A 27,185-nucleotide genomic window follows, 5' to 3' on the forward strand; every position below is an offset into this window, starting at 1 on the left:
CTAATATCTAAACCCTAACAGGCAGAGAGGGAGAAAGAAAGGAAGGAAGGAAGGAAACGAGGGAGGGAGGGAGTGAAAGAAACAGAGGTATAAGAACCAGAAGGAACAAACAGGAAACAAATAATAAAAAGGTGAACATGAGTTCTAACATGTCAATTTTCAGTGTGATTGGCTTTCATAAACTAACTAAAAGACAAAGGACTGGCATCACTAAAATGGCAGAAGAAGAAACTACACAATTTTATCCCTTTAAAGAAACAATTGATGAACTAGCAAAAGCTGTCAGAATCCAGACTTCCATTTCTGATTCAGCATATAAATTGCTTAAAAGCTGCCACCTAATTCTAACAACAAGTAAAAACTGAAAAATCAATGACTCTTTTTATGTCCATCAGAAAATTGAGGTCAGAGGCAAAACCATTGCCCCCAAAATTAGGCAGGAAAAATACTGAAAATTACTACTTACTGGAATAGAAACCTATAAACAGGAACCTCCTGAGAACCAGTGCTGCTGTAGGAAAACCTGAGCTGTAATTTAAGAATTGCTGAAGACTCAGCATCAGATAAGCTTGAGAGTAAAAATCTCCAGGATTTTTACCTCCTATCACAGGGAGACCTATTGAGAATTTAACCTCCTGGAGCACTACCAGGTCCTTATAGTAAATGCCAGAGAAAAATCTTCTCATAGTTCCAAAAGGGGCAAGAGAACACAAAGCATTCTGAAATACACCAGTACATTCTGTTGTTTTTAACAAGGCCTACCCTCAGAGGAAACCATTTTACCAGATCCTTACCTGGGCTTTTATCAGAGCCTATCCCACCTGGGGAAAGGAAACAACCAGCTCCACCTGGCTCTGGCTAAAAGGACTCCCATTCAAAAGGAAAAATGAGAACCACTAACTGGTAAAATTTAGAGTCCAGGGACACAGTCTCACAAAAATTCTGAGAGCTAATTATAGAATAATAGAACACTTAATTTCAACCAAACTTGACCTCACCATCACGTTAGTAAAGACCTTTCTGACACAGTTCCTTTGACCCAGCACATAACATCTTTCCAAAAGAAATCACAATTCATACTAAAAGGCAAAAAATATATTTTGAAGGAACTAACTAATCATTAGAATCAGAATCGGATATGGCAGGAACATTGGAATAAATGAAGGCAAAAAAAGAAAAACCTTCATTTTTCTTAATTTACCTAACAGATGACAGTTTTTTTCAGAATAATAACAATGTATTAACAATTTATAAGCATATATAAATGTGCTTGTTTACAAGTGAACTGAATAAGAATAAAAATATTAGGAATAAGAAGAAAGAATGATAGCTGGGCACAGTGGCGCACACCTGTAATCCCAAAGGCTTGGGAGGCTGAGACAGGAGAATTGTGAGTTCAAAGCCAGCCTCTGCAATGGCGAGGCACCAAGCAACTCAATGAGACCTTGTCTCTAAATAAAATACAAAATAGGGCTTGGGATGTAGCTCAGTGGTCAAGTGCGCCTGAGTTCAATCCCCAATACTGAAGGGAAAAAAAAAAAAAGAAGGAATTATGATTGCTTTTTATTGCCTGTGAATCAGTGTGGTGTTATTTGAAAGTGAACTTAGATTAGTTGTATTGTATTTTACAAACTCTAGTGCAATCACTAAAAAAAAGTGGAAAAACAAGTATAGCTCTTACATTAAGAAAGGAGAGAAAAATGTAATCATAAAATGCTTAATTAAAGCCATAAAAGGCAGAAAAATATGACAGAGGAATAAAGAGTACTACAGATAGAAGATATTAAACCAATTATATTAACAATTATTTTGGATGCCAACTGTCTAAAACACTATTTAATAACTAGAGATTGATATAGTAGATAAAAAATGCACAGCATGTTGCCTATGAGAACCCACTTTAAATACCAAGAAACATGGATTAAAATTAATAGAATGGAGAAAGATATACTATGCTAACACTAATAAAGGGAAGTGGGAATAAGTATACTATTTTCATACAGAGCATACTTCAAAGTGAGGAAAGTTGTAGAGGATAAAGAGGAATATTACATAATGATAAAGAAATCAATATTCCAAGAAAACAGAATCTTCAATGTTTATACACCTAAAAATAACATCAAAATATGTAAAGCAGAAACTAATAGAACTGTAAGGAAAAACAGATGAATTCACTGTTGTCACTAGAGACTTTAACACCTTCTATCAGAAATAGATCTAGCAGATAGTCCACAAGGACATAGTTGAACTCAATATCAATCAACTAGATATAATTGATAACTATAAACTCCTTTATCTAACAACAGTAGAATATACATTAGTCTCAAATGTAACAGTGAACATTCACCAACTGTTATTAGTCTATTTTCTATAGTTATAACACAATAGCTGAGGTTGAGTACTTTAGAAACAAAAGAAGTTTATTTAACTCACAGTTTTGGAGGGTGAAATTTCAAGATTGGGTGGCCCCATCAATTAGGCCTCATGGTGGATGGCAACATGTGGGAGGGCATGTGAGAGGAAGAGATCATGTAACAAGACAGGAAGCAGAGTATAGGGAAGGATGCTTCTCACTCATTGGTAATAACCTTCTTTCACAGGAACTAACCCTAAATGGATGGAGTTGGAGGAATATCCTGCTAAGCAAAATAAGCCAGTCCCGAAAAACAAAAGGCTGAAATGTTCTCTCCGATGCTGATCCATAATGGCAGGGGGGCATGGAAAAAAATGGAGGAACCTTGAATGGACAAAGGGGAGTGATGGAAGGGGGCATGGGGACAGGAAAGATGGTAGAATGAGTCATACATTATTACCATATGTACATGTATGACTGCACATATGTTGTGATGCTACATTGTGTACAACTAGAGAAATGAAAAATTGTGCTGCAATTGTGCACAATGAATCAAAATGCATTCTGCTGTTATATATACCTAATTAGAATTAATTAATTAGTTAATTAAAAAAAGAATTATGCTAATCCCTTCCAAGGCCGGCATCTCAATGACCTAACTGCTTCCTACTAGGCTCTACCTGTTAAAGGTTTACCATTTCCCAACACTGCTACACTAAGGACCAAGCTTTCAATCCATGAATCCTTGGTAGATATACTATCAATTGCACCAAATAGACCACATTCTGCTACACAAAACACATCTTAACAATTAAAATATCAATCATGCAATGCTTATTCTATGTAATTAAACTAGAAATCAGTAACAGAAAATTAGATGAAAATCCCCAAATAATTGGAGATTTAAAAAGATTTATTTATGTATTTATTTTGATACTTGGAATCAAAGGACCTCACACAAACTAGACTACTTATCTACTCATGAGCTACAATCAATATTCCAAGAAAACAGAATCTTCAATGTTTATACACCTAAAAATAGCATCAAAATATGTAAAGCAGAAACTAATAGAACTGTAAGGAGAAAAAGATGAATTCACTGTTGTCAATAGAGACTTTAACACTCTCTATCAAAACGGTCAGATCTAACAGATGGTCAATAAAGACATAGTTGAGAAGTGAACAGACACTTCTCAGAGGAGGACATACAATCAATCAACAAGTACATGAAAAAATGCTCACCATCTCTAGCTGTCAGAGAAATGCAAATCAAAACCACCCTAAGATACCATTTCACTCCAGTAAGATTGGCAGCCATTATGAAGTCAAACAACAACAAGTGCTGGAGAGGATGTGGGGAAAAGGGTACTCTTGTACATTGCTGGTGGGACTGCAAACTGGTGCGGCCAATCTGGAAAACAGTATGGAGACTCCTGGGAAAGCTGGGAATGGAACCACCATTTGACCCAGCTATTGCCCTTCTTGGACTTTTCCCTGAAGACCTTAAAAGAGCGTACTACAGGGATACTGCTACATCGATGTTCATAGCAGCACAATTCACAATTGCTAGACTGTGGAACCAACCCAGATGCCCTTCAATAGATGAATGGATAAAAAAAATGTGGCATTTATACACCATGGAGTATTACGCAGCACTAAAAAATGACAAAATCATAGAATTTGCAGGGAAATGGATGGCACTAGAGCAGATTATGCTTAGTGAAGCTAGCCAATCCCTAAAAAACAAATACCAAATGTCTTCTTTGATATAATGAGAGCAACTAAGAACAGACAGAGCAGGGAGGAAGAGCAGGAAGAAAAGATTAACATTAAACAGATACATGAGGTGGGATGGAAAGGGAGAGAAAAGGGAAATTGCATGGTAATGGAGGGAGACCCTCATTGTTATACAAAATTACATATAAGAGGTTGTGAGGGGAATGGGAAAATAAACAAGGAGAGATATGAATTACAGTGGATGGGGTAGAGAGAGAAGATGGGAGGGGAGGGAGGGGGGATGGTAGAGGATAGGAAAGGTAGCAGAATACAACAGTTACTAATAGGGCATTATGTAAAAATGTGGATGTGTAACCGATGTGATTCTGCAATCTGTATTTGGGGTAAAATTGGGAGTTCATAACCAACTTGAATCTAATGTATGAAATATGATATGTCAAGAGCTTTATAATGTTTTGAACAACCAATTAAAAAATTAAAAAAAAAAGACATAGTTGAACTCAATATCAGTCACACTTTATTTTTAGTTTATTATTTATTTCAAAATATATATAGTTTCATTGACAAAAAATAAAAATCATATAAATTTGGGAATATACTGTGATGTTTTGATATGAGTATGCATTGTGAAATGATTATCATAATTAAACCAATTAACATATTCATAACCTTACATGGTTATAATTTGCATGTGTGTGTGTGCATGTGTGTGTTCATAACAAACTTCTAAATAGTGCATTGGTCAAAGAAGAAATCTCAAAAAATTGAAAAATATTTTAAATAAATGAAAATGAAAACACAACTTTTCAAACTTTGTGGGATGCACTGAAATAAATTTAGAAATTGATGCACATGTTGGAAAAAAAGAAAGATCCAAAATCAATAATACAATTATTTATCTTAAAAATCTAGAAAAGAAGGGAAAAGTACATACAGAGTAAGCTGGGGACAAAATAATAATAAAAATATTAAATAATAATAATAAATAATAAAATAATAATAAAAATATTAAATCAATGAAATGAACACAGGAAGTCAATAGAAAAACATCAACAAAACCAAAAAGCTTGTTCAGCTTTAGTCAAATTAACTTCAAAAAGGAAAATATGCAAATTGTTATCAGAAATAAAAGAGGGGACATTACTATCTGTATCAGGGAATTAAAATGATAACCATAGAATATTATAATTTTCTATGCCTATAATTTGATAACTTAGATGAAATCGACCAACACTTTGAAAGACACAATCTGCCAAAACTCACATTAGAAGAAATGGAAATTTCAATGAATTCTCATTTATTAAAGTTATTTAAAAAATGGTTACTAACATGCCATTCCAAAACAAAAGGCACTGGATTCATAAGGCTCACTGGCAAATTCTACCAAGCATGTAAGATAAAAATTATACCAATTCTCTACAATCTTTTTCAGAAGATAAAAGCAGAGGAAACATTTTAACTCATTTTATGAAGCCAGTATTACTGTAACACCAAAACCAGACATTAAAGAAAGAAAACTTCAGACCTATATCTCCCATAAACATAAATGCAAGAATTCTCAACAAAATGTTAGCATATAACGTCAACCAACAAAAAGAATTATGCACCACAACTATATGGGATTTTACCTAAGTATGGAAGACTGGTTCAATATTAGAAAGTCAATTAATGCAATCACATGAAAAGGCTAAAGGATAAAATCATATGATCATATAAATAGATTCAGGAAAAACATTTGATAAAAGACCACATACATTCATAACAAAAACTAGAAGATTTTCTATAAGACAGGATGTCACCTTTCACCAATCCTTTTCATCACTATACTGGAAATCTTAGATAATTTAATCCAAGAAGAAGGAAAATGTATACTGTTTGGAAAGGAAGAAATAAATTTGTCTTTATTCACAGATAACATGATCGTCACATCAAACATCTCAAAAAATTGAGAAAAACAAACTCCTGGAACTAAAAGAAAGTAAATCACCATTTCAGCATATAAAGCTAGTGTTCAAAAGTCAATCAATTTCATGTATACCAACGCTGAGAAAACAGAATTTGAAAATAAGACATGAGCACTCAGATATTAGCATTCTCAAACACTGAAATATTCGTGTATAAATTTAACAAAATATATACAAGATATATCTGAAGAAAACTACAAACCTTTGATAAAATATGGGAACTAAATAAATTGAAAGATATTTCATGTTCTTGAGTAGGAAGATTTAATATTGTCAAGATGTCAGTTTTTCCTAAATTGACCCATAGAATCAAAGCAATCCCAATAAAAATCAAGTTAGTTATTTTGCAAATACCAAAAACCTGATTCTAAAGTTTATGTGGAGAGTAAAAAGACCTAGAATAGACAACACAAAATTGAAGGAGAATAACAAAGTTGGAGGACTGACACCCATGTCTTCAAGATTTGATATCAAGTTATAGTAATCAAGGCATTGTAGTAGTGGTGAAAGAAAAGATAAATAGACCAAAATAAATATAGTCAACTAACATTTGACAAAGAAGCAAAGACTAAATGGCACAAAGATAATTCTTTAAACAAATGGTGCTAGAACAACTGGATATACACTTACTAAAAATACTGCATATCCATATGTAGAAGAATGAGACGAGATCTCTTCCTCTCACCCTATACAAGAGTCAACTCAAAATGGATCAAAGACCATGAGGAATTAGACCAGAAACTGTGGGGAGCCACCCATCACCCCTGAGCCGAGCTGGCTCCCCCTGCCTTGAGTGATGGGGGTATGGATCTGACAGGCACGCGAAAGCTGTGCAAGGCAAGTGGCCTTTACCCTTGCTTGGCAACTGGAGCCTGCTTCAAGCCCTACCTGGCATTACTTAATTGGGATGGGCAGCCTCCTGAAGCCCAATTCCTTTCCTTATTTGGGTGGAACTTTCTCGATGTCTTTTCCCCAATAAATAGAAGGTTTTGGGTGTGCTCCCTCTCTCTTGCTCCTTTCAGCGCTGCAGCTGACCCTTGGGGTCAAAGAGCCATCTTGCCTTAGAAACATGTTCATGTGCTGCATGGTTTCCTTGCCATTTTCTTAGTTACTGATACAGCCAGCTCCTTTGAACCCAGTTCATATCACCAGTCTGGCCAGCAGGTGATAAGAAACTTTGCAGGAAGAAAACATATTGACACAGGCACCAACTTCCTTAACAAGACTCCAAAAGTTTAAGAAATATAACCAAGAATCAATAAGTGGGATAGCATCAAAGTAAAAAGCTTCCACACACTAAGGGAAACAATGAAGAGTGTAAAGAGAGTCTACAGAATGGAAGAAGATCTTTGCCAGGGGATTAATATTCCAGAATATAGAAAGGATTAGGAAAAAAAACTTAACACCAAAAAAACCTCCAATAACCCAATCAACAAATGGGCAAAAGAATTAAACAGACACTTCTCAAAATTAAGAAATACAGGGGTGGGGTTGTGGCTCAGCGGTGGAGCATTCACCTAGTATGTGTGAGGCCTTGGGCTCGATCCTCAGCACCACATAAAAATAAATAAAATAAAGGTATTGTGTCTAACTACAATTAAAAAATAAATATTTGAGAAAAAAATTAAAAAATACAAATAGTCCACAAATATATGAAAAAATGTTCAACATACCTATACTTGAGACTTAATCTCACTCCAGTCAGAATGGAAATCATCAAGAATACAATAGTAATAAAAACTGGTGAAGAAGTGACAGAAAAGGTATATTCATACATTGTTGGTGGGACAGGAAACTAATACAACCACTCTTGAAAACAGCATGGAGATTTCTCAAAAGACTAGAAATAGACGATATGACCCAGCTATCCCACTTAATCTAAAAGAAAGAACTAAAGTCAGCATATTATAGTGATACATACATATCAATATTTGTAGCTGCACAATTCACAGTAACCAAGTTATGGAACCAGCCTAGGTGCCCATCCACAAAAGAATGGTTAAAGAAAATGTGGTGTGTACACTATATGTTTTACTCAGCCAGAAAGAAGAATGTAATTATGGCATTTGCTGGTAAATGGATGGAACTGGAGATCATCACATTAAGTGAAATAAGCCTGACCAGAAAGTCAAGGATTGAATGTTTTCTCTCATATGGAGAAGCTAGACCAAAATAATGGGGGAAAAGGCTTGGGAGGAATTCCATGAAGATAGAAGAGAAATCAATGGAGTAGAGGAAGGGAATCGAGGGAGAGTGAGGAAGGACAGGAAAGGGGAGGAACAATGTGATTAAATTGACTGTGCCATGTACATATATGAATATGTCAGAGTTAATTTCACTTTTATGTTTATCTATAAATTATTAATATAAGAAACTATAAATAAATAAGATGAAGACCAGTAGTGTATAGAAAGGGGAACAGAAGTACGAATGAGGGGAGGGAAAGAGTTAAGTATTTGGGGATTGAGGTGAAGACAATTATATTCGATGCATGTATGATTGTGTCAAAATGAACCACAATATTTTATGTATAAGTATAATGCACTAATAAAAACATTAACAAGTAAAAAAAGACAATCTAACTTTTAAATATTAAGGAACTTGAATAGACATTTCTTGGAAGAAGACTTACAAATGGCTAATAACTACATCAAAAGATGCACAACATTTTTTTTTTTTAGGAAAATGAGAACCACAATGAGATACCACTTCATACCCCTAGGATGACTCTAATCATAAAAACACAAAATAACAAGTGTTGGTGTGGGTGCAGATAAATTGGAACCCATAGCACTTGCTGATGAAGATATCGTATAAGGTGTTCAATAGTGGTAAATACTTTAAAAATATCTATCAAGATTATCATTTGTCTTTTATCCTTCTATTAATGTGATGTGACATTTGTTGATTACATATGTTGAAACATTGTTGCATGTAGGGTTAAATCCATTTGATTATGACATAATCTTTTCAATGTGTTCTTGAATTATGTTTGCTACTTTTTTGTTGAGTTTTGCATCAACATCCATTAAAGATATTGGCTTGTGATTTTTTTTCTCACAGTGTCTTTTTTTGGCTTTGGTATTTAGGTTAGCCCTGGCCTCATAAAATGAGTTTGGTCAAGGTGCAGTGGCTCACACCTGTAATCCCAGATGTTCGGGAGGCTGAGGCAGGAGGATCTTGAGTTCAAAACCAGCCTTAGCAAAAGCGAGGCACTAAGCAACTCATAGCTGGTTCATACGGTGACAGAGTCTCTAAATAAAATACAAAACAGGGCTGGGATGTGGTTCAGTGGTCGAGTGTCCCTGAGTTCAATCCCTGGCACCCCAAAAAATAAAAAAGTAAAATGAGTTTGAAAGTGTTCCTCTTCAATTGCTTTGAAGAGTTTGAGAAGCCATCCATTTCTGAGTTTTTCTTTGGGAGATTTTGATTGTTTATTCAATATCACTCATTATTGTTCTGTTCACATTTTCCATTTCTTCATGCTTCAATTTTGGTAGTTGAATGTTTCTAGGGATTTACCCATTATTCAATTTGTTGGCATACAATTATCTATTAAGATCCTTTTTATTTCTATGATATCAGTTATAATGACTCCTATTTCACTTTTAAATATTTTTTTCTAGTTGTAGATGGACACAATGCCTTTATTTCATTTATTTATCTTTTTACGTGGTGCTGAGGATCAAACTAGGGCATCACACATGCTAGGCAAGACCTGTCCCACTGAGCTACAGCCCCACTCCTCTCATTTCACTTTTATTTTATTAGAATCATCTTTTTTATTAATTATCCTAGTTGAAGTTTTGTTTATTTTTTTCAATAAAACTACTCAGTTCTTTTGATATTTATTATTTTTCTAGTCTATATTCTATTTAATTCTGCTATGATTTTTGTTATTTCTTTCCTTTTAATAACATTTAGCTGTATTTGTTGTTCTTTTTGTAGTTTTTTTCAGATGTGAAGTTATGCTATTTTATTTATATTTATTTTTTTTATTTATGCTATTTTATTTTATATAGTTAAGCTATTTATTTTATCTTATTCCTTTTTTCTTAATGTAGGAGTTTATTACTAAAAAATTCCCTTCTATAACTGCTTTTACTTGGTCTCATAATTTTGCTATATTTTGCTGCCATTTATTCCTCTCAAGATATTTTTATTTCCCTTTTGATTTTTCCTTGGGTCCATTGGTTGTTCATAGTTATGAATTTCCCAGTTTTTCTCCTGTTATTTATTGCTAGTTTCATAATGTTGTGATAAAAAAAAATGGATACTTGATATGATTTTGAGCTTCTTAAATTTGTAAAGATTGTTTTGTCTTCTCTATCATGGAGAATGTTCTATGTGTGCTTGAGAAAAATATGTATTCTCATACTGTTGGTTGGAATGTTCTTATGTCTGTTCTATATGATCTATATTACATTTATTTGGTCTAAAGTAAAAATTTAGGGCCAATATTTTTTATTGGTTTTCTGTGTGGATTATCTATCAATTATCAAAAGCAGGGTATTAAAATTTCTTACTATTATTCTATTGCTAGACTGCAGTTTCTCTCTCAATATATATTAATATTTGCCTTGTACAGTAAATTCAATGTTGGGTGCATAAAGATATATCATTGTTGTATTCTCTTGATAAATTAACTCCTTCATCATTATATAATTACTTTCTTTGTCTTACAGTTAACTTGAAGCCTATTCATATACTAGCATAGCTACCCAGGCTCTCTTTTCCATTTGAATGAATAACTTTTCCATTCCTTCAGTTTCAACCTATGTGTAGTCTTGAAGTAGGCACCCTAGAGTTGAGTTTTATAAAATCCATTTGTTCACTCTTTATGTTTTGATTGGATAATTTAATTCATTTACATTTAATGTGATTGTTGACAAATAAAGACTTAACTTATCATGCTTTTTTGTAGTACTTTTGTTTCTTTGTTCCTCTCTTTCTGTTTTTCTTTATGATTTGATGATATCTATGGTGACATGCTTTGATTCCTTTCTCTATCTTTTGTGTGTCTACTGTAGATTTTTGCTTTGTGATTACCATGTAGCTTACACAAAACAGGCATAATAGTCTAATTTAAGCTTATAACAAATTAACTTGGATTGCATACAAAAACTCTACACTTTCTTTCCTACCCTCACATTTTATGTTGCTGATATTCCAGCTTACATTTTTTAATATGATATATCTATTAACAAACTATTGTAGCTATAATTGTTTTTAATACATTTAATACATAAACTTTATAGTACAGTAAATTATTTATACTTCAACATTACAGTATAGCAAGGTTATGAATTTGACTATATATTTCTTTTTCAGTGAATTTTATTCTTTTACGTTACTAATTATTGTCCTATATTTTTTAACTTGAAGAAATTCCTTTAGTATGTCCTGTGAGGCTGGTCTAGTGGTGGTGAATTCCTTCAGCTTTTATCTGGAAATTTCATAGTTTTTTCTCCATTTTTGAAGGAGAACTGTGTGGTAAAGTATTCTGGATTGATTGGCAGTTTTTTCTTTCAGCACTTTTAAAATATCTTCCCATTGTCGCCTAGTCTGTAAGGTTTCTGCTGAGAAAAGTATTGTTTGCCTCATAAGAGTTTCCTTGTATGTGATAGGTCTCTTTTTGCTTATTGCTTTAAAAATTGTCTCTTTTAACATTATAAATATTTCATTAACATTCACTGAAATTATATGCAATGAATAATCTCAACATAAGGAACCCATCTCTCTGTAGTTCACAGGAAAGGCAAACCCTCTTAATGATGGGTGGTTGAATGGTAACCTTGTTTATTAGTGATTGCTTTGACTTTTATTTTTGACAGTTTGATTATAATATGTCTTGGTAGAGTTCTTTAGGCATTTATGTTTGGAAAATTTGAGTGTCATGTACCTGAATGTCCATAAATACTCAGATTTGGGGGTTTTTTTCCTTATCCTTTATTTCCTTAAACTTTCTGCCATTTTTTATTCTAGTTCAGGAATTCCCATAGCCCTTATGTTAATTCTCTTGATGATGTGCCATAAATCATGTGGGTTTTCTTCATTTATTTTAATTCTTTTTAAGTTTTGTTTCCTTGGGTGGATAATTTCAAATGTTTGGTTTTTAAATTAGCAGAATCTTTCTTCTGCTTGATCAAGTCTACTATTGCTCTCCATTGCATATTTCATTTTACTCATTGTATAATTCAGCTCCTCAATTTGCTTCTTTATTGCTTTTAAATTTTTCTTTAAACAACTTTATTAGTGCATAATAATTAATGGTGAGTTTTATTATCACATATTTTTTCATATACAAAAACCATAATTTGGTCAATTTAAATTCCCAATACCTCCCCTCTCTCCCTTCTGTCCCTCTGGTCCCTTTCCTCTATGCTACTGATCCCCCTTCTAATTTTATGGAGTTCTTCATTTTTTTCCTTCTAGCTTTCATATATGACAGAAAGCATATGATACTTTTCTTTCAAAATCTGACATTTCACTTAAAATTGTGATCTCCAGTTCCATCCATTTTTCTGAAAATGACATATTTTCATTCGTCTTTAAGACTGAATAAAACTCCTTTATGTTAAGCTGATTTCACAATTTGACTGTTGTTGTGCTGCAATAAACATGGGTATGCATAAAATCTAAGGTGTGGTATATCTGGATTATATGGAGGATCTATTTTTAGCTTTTTAAAGAACCACCATACTGATTTTCCTAGAAGCCATATTAATTTATATTCCCACCAAAGTGCATAAGAGTTCCTTTTTTCTGTATGCTTGCCAGCATTTGTTATTATTTATTATTATTATTTTTTATTTTTTTAGTACCAGAATTGAACTCAGGGGCACTTAACCACTGAGCCACATCCCCAGCCCTATTTTGTGTTTTTTACTTAGAAACAGGATCTCACTGAGTTTCTTAGTGCCTTGGTTTTGCTGAAGCTGGCTTTGAACTCACAATCCTTCTGCCTCAGCCTCCCAAGATGCTGGAATTACAGGCATACACCACCATGCCTGGTTGTTATTTGTATTCTTGATGCCTGCCACACATACTGTTTTCCTGGTTTCATTGCATTGTCTGTGTTTCTTACAGTTTTCTTCAAATGATTACTTTGAATTCGTTGTTAAGCAATTTGTAGATCTGTATTTATTTATGGTTAGTTACTAGAAAATTTTTGTGTTCCTTGGGTGGTATCATGTTTCTTTGTTCTTTCATGCACTGCTATTTTTGCATTTGAAATAATCACCCCTTTCAATCTTTACTGACTGGCTTTAGGAGAGACATGTTTTCACCAGACAGGCAAGAAATTCTGAGGTTTTCCCTCATCTTTTCTATGAATGTTTTTTAATTCCTTTAAGCAGGTAGATTTTTTACGATTCCATGCCTTGATCCCCTAAATTCAGGCTATATGATAAGATCCTCCAGTTTGTTTTCTCTAGTTCAGTGTCCTAAAATTCTAAAGTTTGTGTGCATTTTCCTAATCATAGACCAAATGTTTCTGTTTGCTTGAAAACTTTCTGCATGTGTTCTCATTTGTTCTACATAGGGGCACACTTGGGGTGCTACCCACAGAGGGCATGAGGCATTTTGAGGGTTGAGCATACTCAGAGCTAGTTGGGTGGGTTATAGGTAAGGCACCCTGAGTGACTTATAAGTGAGCTCCTGATGGAGTCCTTAAAACAGAAGAATCCATGAGATTCTAAACTGTGCTGTGAGTCCCCACCTCTCTTAAGTACTACCATATTTTTACAACTTCTCAGCTAAATTGATCTCCTTATTTTTGGGGTAGGGTGAGAAATAAATGGGCCTATAGTGAAGCACCATGCCAGGGGAAGATGGAAACTTATTATGCTCTCACTTTCTCCTGTGGAAAAATTATGGATTGAGGGAAGACTCTGTTGGTACTCTGTGGGAGAGGGGTTACATAAGTAACTGGAAAATGTTCTCTCTTTTTTGTACTAATTAATTATACTTTACAGTAGAATGCATTTTGACATATCATACATAAATGGAATATAATTTCTCATTCTTATGGTTGTACATGATACAGAATCACATCAGTTGTTAGTCATATACGTGCATATGGTAATAATGTCAGATTATTTATACTATCCTTCCTACCCTCATACCCCTCCTCTCCCTTACTCCCCTCTACCTAATCCAAAGTAACTCTATTCTTCCCTAGCTCCCACCCCCTTTATTGTGAATTAGCATCCACATATCAGAGAAAACATTCAGCCTTTGTTTATTTGGGATTGGCTTATTTTGCTTAGCATGATAGTCTCCAGCTGCATCCATTTACTGGCAAATGCCATAATTTCATTCATCTTTAAGGCTGAGTAATATTCCATTATATATATATCACATTTTCTTTATACATTCATCTGTTGAAGGACTCCTAGGTTGGTTCCATAGCTTAGCTATTATTAGTTGAGCTGCTATAAACATTAATGTGGCTATGTCGCTGTAGTATCCTGATTTTAAGTCCTTTGGGTGTAAACTGAGGAGTGGAATAGCTGGGTCAAATGTTGTTTCCATTCCAAGTTTTCTAAGGAATCTCCATACACTTTCCACAATGGTTGCATTAATTTGCAGTCCAACCAGCAATGAATGTATGAGTGAAAATTTTTCTTCACATCCTCACCAACATTTATTGTTGCTTGTATTCTTGAGCTAATTTTCCTACCAACGGTATGCTGTATTCTGAATTCCTGAACTTCTACAAAGGTACTCTTGTCATCAGTAATTGTCAAAATTGATGCTTAGGGGAATTGCTGGTAGAAAACCCCTATTCTAGCATTTTTCTGACATCACCCCCAAATCATATCATTACATAAGACCATCAACATAAATCTATCATTGACATTTTAAATTAAATAGGTGATGAAAATATTATGCATAAAATATATCTAGACTTTGTTTTACATATATGTATATTTTTTATTGGTGCTTTTTTATTTTTTCCTGTGGATTTGTGCTACTTTCCAGTATCTTTCTATTTCAGAATTAAGGAGTTTCTTTAGCATTTCTTTTGGGACAGGTTTTATGAAAAAATTTCTCTTAGCTTTTATTTATCTAAGAATGTCTTCATTTATCTTTTTTAAATGGTAGGTTTCGTGAATATACAATTATTGGCTGAGAGATTTTTTTAAGATCACTTTGAGTACATACATTGCCTTCTGGCCTATATAGTTTACAAGAAGTCAGTTATTCTTACTGAGAATAATGTGTATGTAATGAATTGCTAAAAATATTGCTATCTTCAATATTTTCTTTTGTCTGTATCTTTTACAATTTGACTATGATGTTTATAGTTGTGGATCTCTTTGAATTTTATCTTAGTTAAATTTGTTCATCTAAGATGTGCCAATTAATGATTTCCTTCAAATTTGGAAGGTTTCATTTTTCAAATACTTTTCCTACCTTTCCTTTTTTTTGGCAGGGGGAGGCTCCAATTTATGCATACATTGGTGTGATCCCTGGTATTCCATAGTACTTTGCAGTTTAGGTCATATTTTCTGTATTCTTTCTCTTCGTTCCTCAGACTGGGTAATCTCAATTGGTCTATCTTTAAGTTGACTGAGTCTACTGTCTGTTCATATCTGCTACTGGAGATCTTCTCATGTAATTTACATTTCAGTTAGTTCATTTTTTACTCCAGAATTTTCATGTGGAGCTAAAATTTTCTTGCTTATAATTTCTATCTCTTCACTGGTAGTTCATACTTGGTGACATATCATTTGCATACTTAAATCTTTAGACAATGTTTTTCTTTAGCTTGTTGAACATATTTTTAATTATTGACTTAATGTCTGTATCTACTAAGTCCAACATCTGAATTTCCTCAGGGAATATTTCTACTGACTTCTTTTTCTGTGTATGTGTCATACTTTCCTGTTTATTTGTATATCTTATCACTTTTTTGTTGAAACTGGACTTTTTACATGTAGTGAGACAATTATGTAAACCAACTTTTCTCCATTCCACAGTTTATTTTAGTTGCTGTTTCCTATTGTTGCTCTTGTTTTTTTTTTTTTACATGATTTTTCTGAACAAATTCTGTAAAGTTAATGTGTCCTATAGTATGTGGATATTGAAGTACCACTTGCTTCACAGTATGCAGATAATAAATAGAGAATTCCTTAAATGCCTCCAACCAACATGTCTCTAACCCTTTACTAAGGACATTGTGTGTGCCTGTTGTGGTTCACATTTAGTACTCAAGTAGTTTACTACTTTTCCTTAGCAGGAAGCAGGAGGCTAAGGCCTCCTGCTTGCACAGAACCTCATGGAAATCAAGAGGTAAGCAATTAGGGTATTTCCTAATGTTTCCTGTGACAGCCTACAACTCTGTACATGCATGTGAACTTCTAGATACAAAGGAATGTGTCAGAGCTTTTCAAATCTCCCTTTGAGCCTTTGAACATTAATTTCCAAGACATTTACTTTCTCTTCTCCTTCTTTCTTTCCTCCCCCACCCCCTTTCTTTCTTTCTGTTCCTGACTGCTTTAAATTCTTCAGGCTTTTGTGAGACTCAGTTTCTATGGATTCCTGTTGATTGTGATTTCCTCACTGAGAGAGCTCTGTGTCAGTTCAAAGAAGTATAAATCTTAAAAATGAGGTTTTTCTAGTGAGCTTCCAGAGAGGTCAAATAGTTATAATTCTCTAGGAATTAAACATTTTTGGGGATTGTACAAAACCCTTTTCTCCTCCCACCACTGCCATCCTGCTTGTTTTCAAGGATACCACCGTGTTTCAGGGGAGGAATATGGGAAGGAGACATGTTAAAATTCCACAAATGTTGCTCTTCTTATTGAGGCAGACATTTTTCTTGAATAAATGTTCTAGGAAATTTTGTAAGCCTTTCATTAATTTCCAAAGTTATGAAAAATCTATTTTGACCATGTTGGTCAAGGTTCTTATTGATTTTAAGGAGGAATAAATTTTGAGAGGTCCTACCATGACTTTCCAGAAATGAATATCTAATATTGACTTATCTTCAAATGTTAAACTGACCTTGATTCCATAGATAACACCCAATTAATCACAAAGTACTTCTATATTTTTGGAATTTATTTGCTAAAATTTGACTATATTTTTTCATTTATGTTCTAAGGATACTGTTGTATAGTTTTCTTCATTTCAAACATATTTGTTTTTTTTCTATCTAGGCACTGCTGTTTACATAGAATGAATTGGAACGTATTCCCTTCTTTTACTATTTTAGAAGATTGTGTATAACTGGTATTTTAAAATTTCATGTGAGGCTATATGGGTCTGGAGTTTTCTTTGTGGGGAGGTGTTTAACTACAAATAAACTTCTATGAAAAAATCTATTCCAGTTATCTTTTTCTTCATTGAATTTTTGTTTGTTGCATCTTTTAAGGAATTTTTCATTTCATTTAAGTTGCCCAATTTATTGGTATACATTTTCCATAAATTTTAATTATTATCATTTTAATGTTCATATAATCTGTAATAATGTTCTTTCTTGCATTTCATAATATTAGTATTCATATCCTTCTTTTTCTTTTTAATAGTCAATATTATTTATCTTTTCAATAGACCAGTTTTCAGTTTCACCCATTCTTCTTTCTCTTTTTTGCTCTCTTTATCTTTATATGTGTATGTATATATACATTTGTAATATATATGTATGCATACATACTTAATTGATCTGCTCTCATATTTATAATTGTTTGTTTCTTTTACTCTGGGTTAATTTACTTTTTAACTTTTTAGGTACAGTATAAACTCATTGATTTGAGAACTTTCTTTATTTCTAGTATAGGAGTTCCATTCTATAAATATCCCCTGCTAGTTTTTAATCTTTATTTATTCAAAATACATTTTAATTTTTCTTTTTATAACCTCTTTGATCAATGAATAGATTATAAGGACTAATTTTAATTTCCAAATATTGGTAGCTTTTTAAGAGATACTCATCCTATTTCTAATTCCACCCCATTATGGTTAGATCAACACGTTTTATATTAATTTAGTAACTTTAAAATTTATCAGGATTCACCTTATATCTATCTTATCACATGAAATGTTCCAAAGATATAGGGATCTGCTTATTTCTATTTCTGGGTATGCTGTTACTTTTTATGATTATTTTATATGCCAAAAAAATAACTACAAGAAAAGAAAACAAACCAATTGAGAAAATACACAAATATCAATAACATTTGAACATCATAATTTATGCCTATTTTCATTATGTACCATCTAAGTTTCTCACATTCCCTTACAACTTTTACAATTTTACTTATACTACAGTCCACTTTATAGTCACTCCCATCAATCATTATTTCTAGATATGTCTGTATTCAAATTATCAAGTACTTTTATTCAATCAATGTTGAATAGTTCAAAATAAATAAAACACCAAACCTCTCCTTAATGTGAAACCCTAAGAATGAAGCCTGCCCAATGAAGTTATTATAACAATGCAATTTGGTAAGGGAAAAAAAAGGAGAAAGGCACATACATAGGAGCTTTGGGAGAGAACTGAAGAGGTCACCACATTGAACCAATTCTGAAAGTCTTCTTTTGCTGTCAAATAACATTCATCTGGACCTCTGATTGATATATGAAAATAATTTTTAATAATCCTCATATAGTTGTTCATGACTAATCTTAGTAAGGTAGCTCCTGACAAATTAGCACTTTTAAAACTGGGGATACTTTCCTACGGAATTGTTATTTGCATTAGGAAAATAGTATACACTTCATCTTTTGTTTCTTATAGCTTTCAATATAGCAAATTCATAAACTTTAGAACTATTTATCACCAAGAGCATGAAAGAATTTGAGACATGGAAATGTTGACACATGCAAAAATTAGAGTGGAATAAATATTGCTTTAAGAATCAGTATTCAATATTTATCACTTGGATTGAACAAAAAGGGACCAGCACCAAAGCAGCATTCAATGTAAACCTTCTTACAACAAGTTTATTATTACTCCCAAGTACCCTTCCATAGATTGCATTACTAGATACAACCTCAGAAGAGAACCCATATTTCTATTCCACTAAAAAATTGGCTAAGTTCTTTGGATAAAGGAGTCATATCAAGGATTTTGTGACACCTGTGTTTTAGCAGTTTTCTCCAAACCAAAAGCATCATTAGTATAAACTTACACTTCAATCTCTATTCCATCACAACCACTTTGCAACTATCTCTCAATCTTATTATCTTTTCTTGTTCAGTAAGCAAATAAAAAAATGACTTTACCACCCCATAGGCTGCCTACAGGTTATATTGGATTTGTCTTCACACAAATAGTATTCTTAGAAACTATTGACATAAGATGATATTGGAATATTGTGTGAAAAGGGACTTGAACCTGCCATATTTACTGGGAATGCTTTGATCTGTGGGCTCAACCCAGAACTGGGAAGCCATGGTTTTAACATGACTCTAACCATATTCAGAGCACACTGATAACCTGATGTTCTCTGTGCCATGTGAGCTAGCACTCTCTCCATTTCTCTCTCTCTCTCTCTCTCTCTCTCTCTCTCTCTCTCTCTCACACACACACACACACACACACACACACATACACACACACACCCCACTGGGCTATCATCTGAATAAGCCATTAAAAGTTTATATAATTGTTGATATTAAAAGAAGATATGAGTTCCAGTAGCTATTGGAAGTTTCAAGGAGATGAGTAATGTCTGTTTTATATACTGCTCAGTACACTTTCATAATGCTAATCAAACATTATACTAAATTAAAATTTTTTGTGTCTTATATAATTGATTGACTACTCAACCTGAGACCTTCATTTGTGGCCTTATATTCAATTTCTTATTTGTTCTTAAGCATATATTGCTAGCACTAAAGACAAGGAAAAAAAACTTTATATGTCAAGTATGAATCTGTTCAAATTGTCTGAAAGGAAAAACTAGTAATATTACAATCTTAAAAATTCCTATTATAGGGCTGGGGTTGTGGCTCAGCAGTAGAGTGCTTGCCTAGCATGTGTGAGGCCCTAGGTTCAATCCTCAGCACCATATAAAAATAAGTAAAATAAAGGTATTGTGTCCAACTACAATTTTAAAAAATTTTAAAAATTCCTATTATAATGTTAAAATTTAGAAAGTATTTCAGAGGATTAACCTAATAAATTTTTCTAAATTCATACAATGAAAGCTATCCTGATTAATTTCTTTGTGTTAACTCTGCTTTGTCATTGTACTCAATTTTGCACTTTTGTTGTCTTTATTATTATTTATAAATGCATATTATGATAAATAAAGAAAAAAAAATATCCAGGGAATGGTTCTTTCAGAACTTATTTTGTTTTGCAATTAGCTGTATCAAACTAATTGGAAATTAAAGACTGCCTTAGTATGACTGTCAGTGATAAGTACTACTGTAATGGCATTTATTTTCAAAAGCACTGTCAGTTTCAATTATTTAATTCCAATTTATTTTAGTAGTGTTAACCTTAAGCAAGTATTACTTAAGTAAACATCTTAAATAATAAAATATTATTTGAGTATTCTATCTAACTGTTCCATTTATAAAACATAAATAACTTTGTCTCAATATTACATTACTGAAGTATGGTAAGCTGAATGTTGGGTGGTGATTTGACTATGGCTTACTAAAGAAAACCTTTCAAGCATTACTCTTTCTAGAAATAATTTATAGAAACAGAAGCATGAGTACATTAAGCCTTGTGTATACTGGTTGTAAATGTATTATATCTTGTGGTAGTAAGAAAGTGTTAACAACCTTTACTCTGGAAATAAGGAATTAAAGAAAATGTGGTGTACTTCAGATCTACTGAGGACCGTGACATATCTATTGTGTTTGACATAGAGATGTAAGGACCGGTTTGACCTCTGGATATTACACAATACATATTGCTACCAAAATATATATCAAATCAGTATCTTCTTTATAATGAAATAAATCGATTGTTAGATAAGTCAAAACATAAAGATAGATGGATTTATAGATATTTAAATTAATATAGAAAATTTGTTTCCTAAGATGCAGCAAATAAATATTTTACCTCTGAAAAGCAGAGAGTGTCAAAATATGTCATAAATCATGTAATATTCTGATTATCTTTAGAATTTCTTAAAATGACGTAATGGCAGTAATTAATGGCTAGAGCTTTTTGATCTTAGAATTAAAAAAGAAAAATTAAGGAAGTAGGATTAAAAGTTGATCCACATTGTTTAGTTTTAGTGGGTCAAGAACTCAAATGGTGAAAAGGAATTGAAAATTGCAGCAGTTTATTGTTCTGACTGTTGGCTTTATATTTCACCTGATTTATCAGTATTACTCAAGTTTTTTCAACTGTACAATACATGTGGGCCTTTAGTGCCTTAAGAGTAATTAATATCTTTGCATGTGGTATAGAAATAATTGCACTATGATTTTCATAACGGAGAAAAACATGTAAGTAAAAGACTTTAAGCATATGCAAGAAAAATAAACAAATGTGTTAAAAAATACATAAATAAATATTCCACAAGATTTTCTTAAAATGCTTGCGTTAAAGAGAGGACACTTTTGATCTGTCATTAAGCACAAAGTAACACACAATCTACTGGACAATAATCCTAAGAAATATATGAACCAATATTTGGACTAGTTTGATGAGATACCTTTTTATCTTTCTAAATTGTACAGTTCAATAGATTTGTACCATCCAAACACAGCAAGTCATCAATTCAGTGATCAAGATATATTTCAAAAATTCCAGAAACCATCCAATTCTTATTTCTATTACTATCTTATAATGTCATAGAATGAGAGAACAAAGTTTCATAAATAACTTTCTGATTTGCAAAAATATGAAAAAAATAATTTAAGTCAATCCTCAGTTATTAAATTGAAACAGAAACATATTGTTTATATATATATATATATATATATATATATATATATATATATATATATATATATAAAACCACAAAGAACTTATGAGCCATGGATTCTGTATTCTGAAACTCTAATAATTAAACAAATGATGAAATTCTGATAAATATTTTGCCACAGCTATATTTTAATATAATGATTTTTGAGCCAACATGAAATTGCTAAAACAATTATCTTAAATCCTACTTTTTTCCATAAAAGCAGGAAGGAATGAAAATGGTAAGAACTCAATAATGCAGGTAATCTGAGTTAGTGTGTCACTGAGGAAAATGACATGTCTTAAAAATATTCTCAAATAAGATTCTGAAAAGATAAGCACAGAGACCTCAAAATTTGGCCACAACACACAACATATGAATTTCAAAGGATATTGGTCTAGTTACTCACCCCTATTTCTGAAGTGGAAGATCCGATTCTAGCTCTTCTATCTCATGAGACTTGATAGAAAAAAGGAAAGACATAGTTTTAGAAAATATTGAATAGTAAAAATATCAAGGCACTAAAATAGTTTCTATGGTCATTATTTAATATGGTCAGACAGTGTTCCTTTCTTTTAGCAATACCAGTGGAATTTCCAGTACATATCACAGTTGCTTGACTCTTAATTCAATCTTCTTAATAATCTCCTCATTTGCTGCTCAAGAATGTACTTTCTGTATATAAATATGCACAATTCAGTGTAAGAAAATGAAGCAAGTTTTGAGTCACTGAACATTTAAAAGATGCACATTGCCTTAGAGAATAAGATGCTATTACCTGCTATGAGAGAAAGAAAAGACATGCTCACAGTGTCATTCTATTGTCACCGAAGTGTTACCAATTAAAGCCAGGTTTGGAGAGTCTTATTTGTCCTATTAAAGGGTCACATATCTGGACCTCAGATTGCTATCTGGAAAGAGTCCCTCAGCATCCTCAGACAATTGTTCTCTTCATCAATCCAGACAAGCACCCTTCTAACAAGTAAGCATTTCCATAGCCAGGCTTATTTTGTACAGATTTATGTACTGTGTTATGCATGAAAAGCAGTAAACATACAGTACACATTTTGTTTAGTATCTGAATAATGAAACTTGCATGTGAAATAAATGATCTTGGATCACTCTAGTAAAATTAGACAACCTGTTAGGAAATTTTAAAAAACCTTAAGTCAACTAAATTTAAAGAGGTAAATTAGACATCAGAATAATATATTGTATGATTATAGTACAAGTAAGGTTAGAAACATCAAAGTTCTGAATGTGATAGACAAAAGATAAAAACATCAATGTTTACCACACTTAAATTTCATAATGAAATCATTTTCACCAAACAAAATGGTAAAAAAGTCAGTAACTAAAAATTATCAAAGGAATAATTATTTTTTGAAGTTACTTCAAAAGAGATTTTTAGGAAAGATGGTGGACTGAAATGGATATCATTACCCTGAGTATATGTATGAAGACATGAATGGTGTTTCTACTTTGTGTACAATCAGAGACATGAAAATTTGTGCTCTATATGTATATTATGAATTGAAATGCATTTTGCTATCATGTATAACAAATTAAAATAAATAAAATTTTAAAAAGGGATTTTTAAAAAGAGAAGGAACAATGATGAAGTTTCACCATCCATTAATGGTATTCATGAGGAAAAAATATGTCTATCATAAAAATAATCTCCTTTGAGCCTCTGAACTCATAAACCTTGAAGTTCTGACATCATTGACCACTGAATACACAGAATTTTAAAAGCATGAAAGTAGCTGCTCACCTCTTTTCTCTGAAGTCAATAACTTGTTCTAGCTTTTACCTATAGCAAAATTCAAAGAAAATAAATCAGATCAGAAAAGTACCACATCAATTAAAAATTAAAATCGAAGCACAATGTTGGTTCTATTATAATTATTTATGTATCATACAGGAATCCCAACATTTCTAGTCCTTGCCACAAACTCACAGTTGCTTAACTTTTTGTCACATTTGTCATTTCATTATTCACTTGTTTCCTCCCTAAATTATTTATTCTAAAAATAGCTAATACTCTCTGAGAAGTTATTCAATAAGTGACAAAGCAGTTGTTTCTTAAATAAGAAATTCTAAATTTGTATTCAAATATTTTATGAAAATATCCTACGATATAGGAAGGAAGGAAGAAAGGAAAGGAGGAAGGAAGGAAAGATGGAAGGAAGGAAGGATAGGAGGAAGGAAGGAAAGACAGAAGGAAGGAAGGAAGAATGGTGGTGGGTACATGATAGTGGTATTATAGGATCATCAAAGAGCTAGTTCTGAAAGTGTTATTTGTCCTTTTAGAGAGTCATTCAGCTGGAACTTAATGTCCTCAGATATTTGTGCTTATCATCAATCCAGACCAATCTACTACCAATAAATAAGCATTCCTCATACCATACTAATACTCCTATTGGTTTATCCTCAGCATGCAGAGTATTTCTATAAATAATCCAATAAGTGAGACAGCACTTGTCTCTTTAATAGGAAATTCTAAACCTATATTCAACCAGTAAAGATTTTATGAAAATACCCTGAGATGTAAAAAAAAAAATTATAAGAGAATAGGTGGACATTTGACTTGAGTTTTGGGTAGATAACTATAATGGCAACTCTAGAAGTTTCTCAGGACCCTTTTGTCTAGACTAATACATGAATTTATACTGCAGTGGGACAGTTATCAATACTGATATATTTACTTAATATATTAGAAACAAAAAATCACAAGTTAACTATGAACTTAGGTTATATCATTTAGAAGATTATTAAAGCATGTTACAATATACCTGATAGCAGTACAAAATGATACTTCTTTCATCTGATTGGTTTAAATCAATCCAGGGAAGTTTATGTTCATACTAGGATCAAAGGATCATTACCCCACACCATTGTTTTATCTGACTAGGAGCAACTTTATTTCAACACAATCTACATTCAGGCCAAACAATTCTGTTTCATGAATTGTTGCCTTTATTAACCTGAAAATGCTCTCAAATATCTGAATTTTTTATGAAACTCTGTCCTCATTACTATTGTATAAAATATATGTCCTTCCAGAAGCTGTGTAAAATATTCAAAAAATAGAAGTAAATATATAGGGATACTACATATACAATATTAACTACTACATCCATCAAAGGAATAATTATAAATAATTGTTATTTGTTAGACAAAAATAATTCAAATTATATTTAAAAAGTTGTTACAAATCAAAATCTATCAAGAGAGAAAAGTATATTAAGAGCCAAGATAACTTACGACATGAGTTATGCAGAAAGAATGTAGAACTCTTTCTTAAATACCCTGAGCATTTAGTATAGACACAAAATTGGCCATCCCTTTAGTGTAGGACTATGCTAATTCTAGACTAAAAAATAATGTAGATGTGTCCAACAAAACATGACATTGGGCTCTTTCATCTTTCCATGTCACCATTATGGAATGCTTTGATGTCTTGGCTGATACCGATAATACTCCCAAAAGAGGAAAACACCAGTTTCTTATTAGGCTGTGCTACAAAGTTATTGCCTAGTTTCTAATTGGGATGATGAAGCATGGTTACATTAGTGAATTTGAAATCATTGATGCTCACAGAGATGGGGAAATTGTTGTGAACATCACAGATAGATTAAACAAGTATGGAGTAATTGGTCATAGATTTTATGTGCAACTAAATGATCTAGAAAATGGCAAAAGAATCTGTTCTCATCCCATCAGTTTGGTTTCTTTGTACTAATGACCTCAGCTGGCATAATGGGCCACAAAGATGTAGGAGGGAAAATCCTGGGTTTCTTTTTGTAGGAATGTAATTCAAATAAAATTCCTCAATGGAAAAAAGCAAGATTTTTGAAAAGTCAAAAATAATGGGGGGTATAGTAATAATTCTAGCAAAATGTCTGCTCCAAATATTACCAAATAGTTTTTACAATGCTATGGTCTATATGTAAGGTATCCTCCAAAAGTACATGTATGAAACAATGCAGGAAAGTTTAGAGGTGAAATGACTGGGTTATGAGAATCTTAACACAATCAGTGAATTAATCCTGTGACAGGGAATAACTGGTTAATAACTGTAGGCAGATAAGCTGTGGCTAGAGGAGGTGGGTCCCTGGGGGTGTGCCTTTGAGGTATATATATTTTGTTCTTATTGAATGGAGCTCTTTCTCTGCTTCCTGGTACCATGTTCCCAGCTGCTTTCCTCTGCCACACACTTCTGCCATGATGTTCTGCTTTATCTCAGGCCCTGAGGAAGGTAGTCAGTCATCTATGGACTGAGACCTCTGAACCTTGAGCCCTTACATAGTCTTTTCCTCCTTTACATGTTCTTGTTAGTTTTTTTTGGTCACAGCTGCAAAACAGCTGACTAAAACACACAGGTAGAAAACTTTTTGCAAAGGTACATCTCAACATTACTTAAAGACAGAACGTACAAGAACTTAAAAGTAACTGAGTAAAAAGAAATAAAGCAACAGACCCAAATGCCATGTCCACAGACCCAATAGAAGTTGAAGAGCACTTTGAGGGACCTGCAGGATAGTGCAGTGACTCTAGAAATTAGTCTTCTCCACATATAAGCCATGGAAACCCTAGAAAGACTTGGACAGACTGAATCTCTGACTACTGGAAGGAAACTTTAAGTTATACCAGATGTAAACAGCCAGATGGCCCAGTGCAAGATTTAAAGAATCAGACTTAATTTAAAGAGGTAAGCATGATTTTAAAGGATACAATTTAGCGTCAGTCTTCTAAATGTATACTTCCAGGGGAGGAAAAATGCAAGGGGGAAATTATTCCCTTTGAGTATCATTTGGTAAAGGGGAAAAAATAAAAAGGGAGAAATTTTATATCCTGTAAAACAAAACAAAAATACCCACAAAATCAGGAACCATAACCCCTTCCCCTCTTCAAATAAATTAACTAAGCCCACTACAAAGACAAGGGCCACCTGGTTTATGCCATCAACGTCCTCAAGAAAATATAAGGTCTTATCATTGAAACAAACCATTGAAACAAACCATCATCATACATTCATTCACTTTTTCTGAGAATACCTACTATAATGGTATTGTTAAAAATGATTGAAGTTGACAGGAAACAAGACAGGTACTTGGATGTGTCAGCTGTACTGGTGTCAACAAGCCAAAAATGGTCTTCATTACCTAAGGAAAGAAGAGCAAGATCAAGAGGAAAATATGTATGGCTCATGCATGCTATTTCTTAATGGAGATATTT

At 32.8% G+C, this 27,185-nt stretch overlaps 1 long non-coding RNA gene and 1 other non-coding gene across 3 annotated transcripts in view; both read right to left on the minus strand.

Annotated features, from left to right (window-relative positions):
• The window catches only part of LOC131423607 (uncharacterized), a 198,509-nt gene that overhangs the window by 63,922 nt on the left and 107,402 nt on the right, over window positions 1-27,185 (minus strand). For both annotated transcript variants that reach the window (XR_009225351.1, XR_009225352.1), the window contains 3 exons: window positions 27,009-27,112; window positions 23,719-23,757; window positions 22,354-22,403 (listed from right to left, as the gene is read on the minus strand). This is a non-coding gene — a long non-coding RNA (uncharacterized LOC131423607). The remainder of the gene's footprint in view (window positions 1-22,353; window positions 22,404-23,718; window positions 23,758-27,008; window positions 27,113-27,185) is intronic.
• Window positions 22,839-22,905, minus strand: LOC124082402 (small nucleolar RNA SNORD109A). Its single transcript, XR_006848361.1, has one exon. It is a non-coding gene; the product is annotated as a small nucleolar RNA SNORD109A (small nucleolar RNA).

This window comes from Marmota monax, unplaced genomic scaffold, assembly GCF_021218885.2.
Source record: "Marmota monax isolate L192 unplaced genomic scaffold, Marmota_monax_Labrador192_F-V1.1 WCK01_AAM20220418_F8-fsc00179, whole genome shotgun sequence".
Classification (NCBI taxonomy): Eukaryota; Metazoa; Chordata; class Mammalia; order Rodentia; family Sciuridae; genus Marmota; species Marmota monax.